Source organism: Terrapene carolina, unplaced genomic scaffold, assembly GCF_002925995.2.
Source record: "Terrapene carolina triunguis isolate 2854851 unplaced genomic scaffold, T_m_triunguis-2.0 Scaffold21, whole genome shotgun sequence".
NCBI classification, from domain to species: Eukaryota; Metazoa; Chordata; order Testudines; family Emydidae; genus Terrapene; species Terrapene triunguis.
Window position 1 is genome coordinate 11205591 of NW_020664372.1, and position 9252 is coordinate 11214842.

The following is a 9252-nucleotide window of genomic DNA, read 5'->3' on the forward strand; positions in this document are numbered from 1 at the left end:
TTATCTCTGAAGCAGACGACTTCTCAAAAATTGTAGACCAGTGTAATGGGGGATTTCAACTGTCCCCATATTGACTTGGTACATGTCACCTCTGGATGGGATGCACAGATACCTTAAATAACTGGTTCTTGGAGCAGCTAGTCCTGGATCCCACAAGAGAAGAGGCAATTCTTGATTTAGTCCTAAGTGGAGCACAGGATCAGGTGCAAGAGGGGAATCTAGCTGGAACACTTGGTAATAGTGACCATAGTATAATTAAATTTATAATTAAATTCCCCTTGGTGGGGAAAATACCACAGCAGCCCAACACTATAGCATTTCATTTCAGAATGGGGAACTACACAAAAATGAAGGGGTTAGTTAAACAGAAATTAAAAGTTACAGTGCCAAAAGTGAAATCCCTGCAAGCTGCATGAAAACTTTTTAAAGACAACATAATAGAGACTCAACTTAAATGTATGCCCCAAATTAAAAAAAAACTTATTAAGAGAACTGAAAAAGTTCCACCATAGCTAAACAACAAGTAAAAGAAGCAGCGAGAAGCAAAAAGGCATCCTTTAAAAACTGGAAGTTAAATCCTCGTGAGGAAAATAGAAAGGAGCATAAACTCTGCCACATGTGGAGTAAAAAATTAAGTAGGAAGGCCAAAAAAGAACTTGAAGAACAGCTAGCCAAAGACTCAAAAATTAATAACAATTTTTTAAAGTACATCAGAAGCAGGAAGCCTGCTAAACAACCAGTGGGGCCACTTTATGATCGAGATGCTAAAGGAGCACTCAACGATGATAAGGACACTGCAGAGAAACGAAATGAATTCTTTCCATCGGTCTTCACGGCTGAGGATGTGAGGGAGATCCCCAAATCTGACCCATTCTTTTTAGGTGACAAATCTGAGGAACTGTCCCAGATTGAGGTGTCATTAGAGGAGGTTTTGGAAACGAAAGAGCAATAAATCACCAGGATCAGATGGTATTCACCCAAGAGTTCTAAAGAAACTCCATTGTGAAATTGCAGAACTACTAACTGTAGTCTGTAACCTATTATTTAAATCAGCTTCTGTACCAAATGACTGGAGGATAGCTAATGTGACACCAATTTTTAAAAGGGGCTCCAGATGTGATCCTGGCAATTACAGGCTGGTAAGCCTGACTTCAATACCGGGGAAACTGGTTGAAATTATAGTAAAGAACAAAAAAGTGTCAGAAACATAGATGAACATAATTTGTTGGGGAACGGTCAACACAGTTTTTGTAAAGGGAAATCATGCTTCATTAATCTACTAGAATTCTTTGAGGGGGTCAACAAGCATATGGACAATGGGGATCCAGTGGATATAGTGTACTTAGAATTTCAGAAAGCCTTTGACAAGGTCCCTCACCAAAGGCTCTTAAGAAAAGTAAGATGTCATGGAATAAGAAGGAAGGACCTCTCATGGATTGGTAACTGGTTAAAAGAGAGGAAATAAAGGGTAGGAATAAATTGTCAGCTTTCTGTATGGAGAGAGGGAAATGGTAATGTCCTCCAGAGGTCTGTACTGGGACCAGTCCTATTCAACATATTCATAAATGATATGGGAAAAGGAGTGAACAGTGAGGTGGCAAAATATGCAGATAATACAAAACTATTCAAGGTAGTTAAGTCCCAGGCAGACTGTGAAGAGCTACAAAAGGCTCTCTCAAAACTGAGTGACTGGGCAACAAAATGGCAGATGAAAATCAATGTTGATAAATGAAAAGTAATGCACATTGGAAAACATCATCCCAAAAATACATATAAAATGCTGGGGTCAAAATTAGCTGTTACCACTCAAGAAAGAGATCTTGAGTCATTGTGGGTAGTTCTCTGAAAACATCTACTCAATGTACAGCGGCAGTCAAAAACGCTAAGAAAATGTTGGGAATCATTAAGAAAGGGATAGACAATAAGACAGAAAATATCATCTTGCCTCTATATAAATCCATGGTACACCCACATCTTGAATCTAGAAAATATCTAGTGTTGCATCTGAAGAAGTGAGCTGTAGCCCACGAAAGCTTATGCTGAAACAAATTTGTTAGTCTCTAAGGTGCCACAAGTACTCCTGTTCTTTTTGCAGATACAGACTAACACGGCTGCTACTTTGAAACCTATCTTGAATACTGTGTGCAGATATGGTTGCCCCATCTCAAAAAAAGATATACAGGAATTAAAAAAGGTTCAGAAAGGGGCAACAAAAATTATTAGGGGTATGGAACGGCTTCCGTAGGAGGAGAGATTAATAAGACTGGATTTTTTCAGCTTGAAAAAGAGACAACTAAGCAGGGATATGATTGAGGTCTATAAAATCATGACAGGTGTGAGAAAGTAAATAAGGAAGTGTTATTTACTCCTTCTCATAACAAAAGAACTAGGGGTCACCAAATGAAATTAATAGGCAGAAGGTTTAAAACAAAGAAAAGGAAATATTTCTTCACACAATGTACAGTCAATCTGTGGAACTCTTTGCGAGAGGATGTTGTGAAGGCCAAGACTATAACACGGATCAAAAAAGAACTAGATAAATTTATGGAGGATAGGTCCATCAAAGGCTGTTAGCCAGGACGGGCAGGGATGGTGTTCCTAGCCTCTGTTTGCCAGAAGCTGGAAATGAGCGACAGTGAATGGGTCACTTGATGACTACCTGTTCTGTTCATTCCCTCTGGGGCACCTCGCATTGGCCACTGTTGGAAGACAGGATACTGGGCTAGATGGACCTTTGGTCTGACCCAGTATGGCCATTCTTATGTTTTTATGTTCACATCGAAAAATAATTCATTTCCAATATAAACAATACCAATAGCACCTCCAGATGAGTAGATCTTTTATAACTCATCCCAAGTTCATATCACCCAATTTCAAGGAAATAAAATGGAATAATACAGATTGGGATATAAAAATACAAACAAACCAAGGAACATTGAATCAAATAAAACAAATAACCAGACTTGTAATAACTGTAAAAGGTGCACTTTCTTGAAGATATAAAATTGTTAAAAAAGCTGTAGAAACTATAAAATGTCAAATGTGTGTCTGGTATGATATTGTGTGTCAAGTAACAGAATGAAATAGAATTAAATGGGTAATGTTATTTTGGGTTTGTAAAACCACAGTGTTACTACTTCTATGCTTCTGTTTCAGATACCAAATATGTAAACAGTATATTTAAAAAAGAGCTTTGCAAAAAACTTTTAAAATTAAATTGTAAAATTATGCTTTTGAAGATTGTAAAATGATAATGTAGTTTAAAAAGAAAACACATGATCCAATAATTGGCATGATTGGTGCAATATCACAGTTACCTTTGATAACTGGATATCAACTGGGGGACTGTTGGGACCGTGCCGAATTATTATTATGAATTACTGTGATTGTTTTCAATGAATGTGGTGAACATGAGTTTGGTATGACTTGGTATATCTGAATTTGCTAGAGGATTCTGGGAGCAGGGTTCTCTTAGCATCAAACAGTTGGTATAGAAATTTACTGAGAGTGATAAGAGGCTCTATCTGTGTGTATGTGTTTCGACATAGAACTTTGGTCATATCAGCCGAGGGCCAGCTCACCAAGTAAAGAAAATGCAAAAACATGCCATCAGTGAGCTTGGCACAGGCTGAGTCAGGTCAAAATGACCCTCTTGGGTGACACCACGCTAAGACATTAAGTGAATGATTGATGAGAGGGTAAATGTTAACTGACTTTTGGTTGTGTCTGTTTGCAACCCCTTTCTAAAATATTAATTAGAAAAAAACAGTAATGAAATGCTCACAAGACATATTTCTGGGATGTGACTCTTTTAATAACAAAAGGTGTAAGTGCTAAAAATCATTGTTAGTTAGTTAGTTAGTTAGTTCCCCAATTAACATCTGCAGAGGTCTGTGACACTGTAAGACAGAGGGCCTTGGGGTAACCAAGACCCTGCTTCTGGGGACATTTGACAGACTAAGTACTTGAGAAGGGAAAAGAAGAGAAGAAAAGAAGTCTCCATCTAGGACTGGTAGCTATACCTGCTTTGTGTGCCAAACAGGATACTATGCTACTGAGGGTTTATGGTTGGGGAATTGAGGCTTATTAGAGAGACATATTATGTAACCTTTTACTGTTTGTGTGATTCTTTCTCAAATAAATTGTTGTGCATTGAGCAAATTGAATCCGAATTTCTACTGGTACCCATAACAATCGCCCCAGCTGTGGGCCATTAAAGATCTGTTTTACCACTGGTAGCAGAGGATGGTTACCATGCTAGTGAACAATTCAGCTGTTTCCCCCTCCACCCCACCCCCCAAAAAGTAATTTGAACAGGGGTTTCCTATCTCTTAGGTGTGCATGCCCTGTAATAACTCACATTATGTCCCATCCCCCACCACAGGAGATATTTGCTAATTTTTGATGGGCCATATGCCATTGTAGGCAATCTAATCATATCATCCCCTCCATAAAATTTATCAAGCTCAGTCTTAAAACAAGTTCATTTTTTTGTCCCCACTACACCCTGGGGAGGCTGTTCCAGAACTTCACTTCTCTGATGGTTAGAAACCTTTGTCTAATTTTAAGCCCAAACTTATTTCTGGTCAATTTATATTAATTTGTTCTTGTGCCAACAGCGGCCCTTAATTTAAGTAACTCCTATTCCTCCCTGATGTTTATCCCTATATTTACAGAACACAGTCATGTCTCCCCTCATCCTTCGTTTGGTTAGGTTAAACAAGCCAAGCTCCTGAAGTCTCCCCTCATAAGGTAGCTTCTCCATTCCTCTAATCATCCTAGTAGCTCTCCTCTGCACGTATTCCATTTTGAATTCATCTGTTTTAAACATGGAAGAGCAGAATTGCACACAGTATTCCAGGTAAGATCTCACCAGTGCGTTGTATAATGACAATAACACTTCTCTATCTCTACTGGAAATACCTCACCTGATGCATCCTAGGATTGTATTAGCCTTTTTCACAGTCATATCATGTTGGCGGCTCATAGTCATTCTGTGATTGACCAATACACCCAGTTCTTTCCCCTCCTCTATCAGTCGCAACTGATAGGACTCCAGCTTGCAGCAAAAAATCTTGTTGTCAGGCCCTAAATGCATGACTTTCCATTTTGTACTATTAAATTTCATGCCATTTCTATTATTCCAATGTTCACAGTCATCCAAATCTTGTGGGATATTTCACTCCTCCTCCATTTTGGAAATACCTCCCAACTTTGCGTCATCCACACACTCTTACTTTTTGTGCCAAGGATGGAAATTTCATTCATTAATGGAAATGTTAAATAGGATTTGTCTCAGACTGATCCTTGAGGAAATCCACTATTAACCTACTTCCAGCCTGACAGTTCACCTTTCAGCATGACTCATTGTAGTTTCCCCTTTAATCAGTTCCTTCCCCACATTTTGATTCTCAGATTAATCTCCATCTTCTCCAATTTAACTAATAATTTCCCATGTGGATCTGTATCAAAGGTTTTACTGAAATCCAGGTAGATTAGATCTACTGCATTTCCTTTGTCTTAAAAAATCAGTTATTTTCTCAAAGAAAGCGTTCAACTTGGTCTGGCACGATCTATCTTTCATAAAAGCAAGATTAATCCCATCCTCAGTGCTTAGTGGTCCCAATTATTTCCTTAAAAGTAGCAAAGAGTCCTGTGGCACCTTATAGACTAACAGACGTATAGGAGCATGAGCTTTCGTGGGTGAATACCCATTTCTTCGGATGCATTATTTCCTTATTATCTATATGTCTAAAGAATCCTTTACTATTGATTTCATTTTCTTTGCACAGTCCATCTCTGCTTGACTTTTGGCAGTTCTTACTTTTCCCCTACATTTTCTGTCCTTCAAGAGGTAGTTGTCCTTGCTGATCCAATCATCTCCCATTCCTTGTAGGCATTCTGCTTTCTCTTAATAGCCTGTTTGAGGTGCTTGTTCATCCAGTTTGGTCTGCAACCCAGTCCTTTGATTTTGCTTGAGATGCAGGCTTCAGTTTATACAATTCTGTCTTGCTACTTACCAGTGCTAAACCTAAAATGGCATCACCTCTTTTTGGTTAGGTGACTCTTGGATGAAGAAATCTGTCAGCTATCACATCCAGGAATATCTGGACCCTACCTCTCGATTTGGAAAACTAGACAGGTGCCTAGGGTGGCAGATCTCTGGGATAAAAAATTAAAAAAAAATAATGCTCATAGGCTGGCCTGCTCCTGCCACCGCCAGTGCTGCCATTATAGAACTATTTGTTCCCCTGTCACACATGCTCCTTCAACCAACCACCACACAACCAGTGCCCCACCCTGCTCAGAGCTCCACCCACTGTAAAACACAGCTCTGCCCATTCTACCTCAACTGCCACCAACTGAATCACACAGAGTCACCCACTGCACAGCGCTCTACTTATTGTACATCAGAGTCCCATCCACTGTACATTGCTTCACCTATGCGGGGGAGGGGCACACTGAAGTTTTGTCTAGGTGGCAGATTGTCTTGAGTGGCTGCTCCAAGGCCCAGTTCTCGTTTACACTAAGATCACTATTTTACACCACTCCAGGAATGTAAAAGGGACTTGCAGTGGGCTAAAATTACATTTATATTAATTTCAAGGCCTCTTTACATTGCCAGTGCAGATTACAACAATCTTCGTATAATGACACTCAAGACCACATTTTTCTCTGTGTGTTTCAGCCAGACTTTTTCTATATAGGTAATGGCTGAAGATATTAACACCAGACATGGTTTATTTTATAGAATTAAGTAATAATAGGGTAATTTAAAATGCTTTAGTAATTTTCAAGCGCTGAGGTTTTCAAGTGGGAAATTTCTCAATTACAGCAGAATTCTGTTATTTAAAAAATAGAATAATAAAATCACATACACGTGAGGCTGGAAAGGACCTGAAGAGATTATATAGTCCAGTGTTTCTCAATGACCGGTCTGTGAAGCGGTGCTAGCACCTGAGATCTCCCTAACACAGTTTAGGAAGGCAGCAAGCCAGTCCCTGATTAAAAAAAAAAAAAAAAAAAGTTGAGAAACACTGATCAAATCCATTCCCCACACTGAGGCAGGATTAAAAAAAAATCAAAATAGATAAGGAGCCACCAAAATTCCTTGCGTTTCAAACAATCTAAATTTGAGATGGCCCAGAATTTGAGACAAACCACACTTCTGAGACAGTTTAGTATATAAGTAGGTAGGGAATTTTAGGCAAGCAGGATATTGTTTCATGTTCAGAGTTTTGTAAACCAAAAAGTCATTGGTTGTGCAAGATGTGGAAGTTGTGCACAACATGTTGGATCAGCTCTTAAATATTTAGCTAGAATGGAGGATTATTTTGTTAAAAGGACCTTTTAAGCTCTAAAAGGCTAGAGTGGGATTTATCAGAAAACAAGACCAATGAGTTATGAAAGACAATGATAAGATATCTCATTCATAGCTGATTGTCATAACAGCTGCAGAGTTTCCTTCTGTGTCTTGTACACAGCTCAGAATATGGTATGTATATTACAGCTGAACGAAATTTTACACATGAAACTTTTCCCACCAAAAAGTGAAGACTCAGGGCAAGCAAATCATTTTGCAAATTCAAGTTGAATATTCCAAATTGAACTCGTTTGGCCAGTGACACAAAAAATAAGTTACTTGCACAGCTTTAATGCATATTAGTTTCAAATAGGCAGATTATTATTTCAAAATATAAAGTACTGTCTATATTTTATCAGACCTGCTGAGAAAAAGACCCTGTTGCCTTCTTTAGGTTGAGAAGACTAATAACCAATGTTACATTTATGGTTTCTTCCAGGACTATACTTAATCTCTCAGCAAACCTTTGAAAATAGGATAAAATTTATTAAGTACAATAAGCTCCATATCTGGAACTTGAAATTGTACTCTGACATCAAAATTTGTATCAATTCTATAATGCTTAAAATCTTCTGAAAATAAGAATAGTGCCTCTGCTTAAAGATTTTTATTATAGAGGAATTGCCATAGAAGATACTGGTAGCTGAAAATGGGATATCTAATGATACATGAGCTATTGTGAAAGTGATGATATTTTTCCATTCAAAAGCTATCAGAATACAAACAAGACAAATAGGTACAAAAGGATATTGAAACTGGTTAAATACCATGTTCATTTACATTTTGTATACATGGAAAAATGATAATCAACACATAATTTGTACATCATATCTTCAGAGTAATAATCTTTGAAAGGAGAGGGATATTGTTAAGAGCCTCAGATTTAGCAGATGTTAAAAAAAGTTAAAATGTAATAATGGAACTTCAAACATTTTTTAAACCAGAGTTTAAAATGATGCTAATAGATAAAATATCATGTCCCATGAAGACCTCCATCCTGACCGCCATACCTCAATTAGGCTTTAATAAGTTTTTCCATTTCTAAGGTGTACTGGGTACCTCTTCAAATTGCCCCAAAAAAGAGACCATGTGCAGGAAGCCTTGTACCCTTCTTCTGTGGGATTCATCTGAATTAGTCCTGCAGGGGTCTGGAATTCCTGTTCTGCTTTTCTCCCTCTGCTGCCTTCAGCCCATATTGTGCAGGAATGCTTGGTGGTCTGCATCAGCTTCAGCCCCACATAGAAACCCTCTAGTGGCAGGCATGGTTATAGTAGCCAGTAGAGACTCCAGGGACTGGAAAAGTTCTAGCTCTACTAGACAGCAGCAGGTTCTGCACACTGCAGGAGATAAGTTGTATTAGAGATACTACTGCAGGGGTTGGAATCCTGGCCACATTGAAGTCAATAACAAAACTCCTATTACTTACAGTAAGGCCAGGATTTAACCTAAAGCATATAGAGGGGCATTGGTGGTGGAGCCTGCACCAAAAGCCTGTAATGACCAATTGCTCTAGAAGGTTAGGGGAGGTTTTTAACATTGTTTACTAGTTTTTGGCATCTTCATGCACTTAATTGGTTCTGTAAAATGGAATTTATTTATGTATACATTTGTTAAGTATTAATATTATGTAAAGCACTACAAGTGTCTGAGGGCTTTACATTCTGCAGGCAGTTTACACAGTAATTCTAAAAACTCCTTGCAGTTTTAAATATCGACATCTTAAACCCAATATATACAGACAGTTCTGGGACAAAACTTAAGAAGGCTGTGATGTGTTAAAATTATAATGGTTAATAGTAATGGTGAAATATGATTTGTAGAATTTACAAATGCTGTGGATTTAACATAGGTGGATATCAAAAGTATTAAATAATTCCTAAATTAACATA

The 9252-nt window shown here is 38.1% G+C and overlaps 1 long non-coding RNA gene across 1 annotated transcript in view; it reads right to left on the reverse strand.

The window, feature by feature from the left end:
• Positions 1–8546, reverse strand: part of LOC112102185 — a 102857-nt gene extending 94311 nt beyond the window's left edge. The window contains exon 1 of the long non-coding RNA XR_002907731.3: positions 8374–8546. This is a non-coding gene — a long non-coding RNA (uncharacterized LOC112102185). The remainder of the gene's footprint in view (positions 1–8373) is intronic.
• Positions 8547–9252: the final 706 nt, after the last annotated feature.